The sequence below is a fragment of the Gossypium hirsutum genome, chromosome A01 (assembly GCF_007990345.1).
Source record: "Gossypium hirsutum isolate 1008001.06 chromosome A01, Gossypium_hirsutum_v2.1, whole genome shotgun sequence".
NCBI lineage: Eukaryota > Viridiplantae > Streptophyta > Magnoliopsida > Malvales > Malvaceae > Gossypium > Gossypium hirsutum.
In genome coordinates this window covers 118622184-118623811 of record NC_053424.1, presented here as the reverse complement: position 1 = coordinate 118623811, position 1628 = coordinate 118622184, and positions in this window count along the sequence as shown.

Here is a 1628-nt window from a genome sequence, read left to right as displayed (position 1 = left end):
AACACAACTAAGACTTTTTGGTCTTCCTCTTAAACAATATTGAAGGTCACAACTTAGACATGAAAGTGATTTTGTAAGTAAACTCCAATAGCTTGGTTTACAACTAAACTTTCATGGAGAAAGGTTTTAGTAGAGAGTGATCTAGATTAGAATATAAGTGCGAGGTAGTGATTTTGTAAGTAAACTCGAGTCTCTTGGTTTATAACTACGCTTCCAAGGAGAAAAGTTTTAGTAGAGAGTCATCCAATTTTATTATTGAATGAATCAGTTGATTGGGGCACGTCCTTTCAAGTTTATTAATGTATGGCTCACCAAAAGAGATTGTTCGAGCCTTATCAACAAAACGTGAGGGTGAAGCTGGATGTGGTGGGGTGTTAAGAGATGAGGAAGTTGTGGCCCATTCATTATTTTCTGAGCCGATTGATACGGTAGAGATATGGGTTATTAAAATTACCTTGAAAATGCATATTAGCATGGGATGGCATGTGAAAGTGTTGTTTTTGAGTGGTTGTTAAATAGGATTGCTAGGGTCGTGGTGGAATTTTCTCATAGGTGTTGATCGTTGTATTAACCAACTAGTTAGTGTTCACTTCACATTGGTTTATAGGCAAGGTAATGGTATGGTTGCAGCTTTGGCAATAATAGGGGTGAGAAGATTAGTGTTATTTAAAGCTTGGTGGTGATATATTTTCTTTTTATCTATTAGTCATTTGCACAGGTGATGGTTGTTTTGTAATACCTTATTTATCTGGGTGTTTTGTAATATTTTTGTTTAGGAAACAAGTTGGTATTTACCAACATCTTTCAATTACTAATATATTCATATTGATGAGAAAAAAAAAAGGGTGTGAAGTTGTTGCATGATGAGTATGTAAGACTAAGATCATAGCTTATACTTATGGTATTATAGGAGATTAGCTCACTTGACAAATCCTTCTAGATGTAGAAAGAATTCGAGTTGTGTAATTAACAGTTTATCAATTATGAGAGAAAATTTTATACGAATTTATTAAAATATATTTAAATTATATTCAATTTATTAAAATTATTTTATACAATATTATAGCTGGAAATAAAAAACACTCAATTTGAATTCATATCAATTGAATCACAATTTCATAACTAATTAATTAATTTGCCATTGTAAACTTCATAAGTCCTAAGGAAAAATAATATAGAAAAGGCAAAGAAGGTGACCATGTGACGCAAGCTTTGCTCTCTTATCACCTAACCCTTTTATAAAGTAAAGGGCGCCCCTGGTTTTTTCTTATGCTTAGGAGTACAGGTCTTAATGGGCCCGGTTGAGTCGGGTATGGGTCGGATCTAAGTATAATATTATTTTATTTTATTTTTGTCTAAATTCGGTTTGACCTTAAATTTAAGTTTAAAATTTTGTCCAAATCTATCCATATTTGTAAAATACTAACCCAAACCCAATTTAGGTCAATTTATATTATTTTTAATTTTTTTAAAAAACTTATTTATATTATTTTGTTTTAATATTTAATAATTTTATACATTTTTTATTTATTGAATTTTTTATATAGTCATGTTAAAATTATTTTAATGTTTACATTAGAATAGTATTATATATTTAATATATGTTTTTTTAATGTATTCTAAATTAC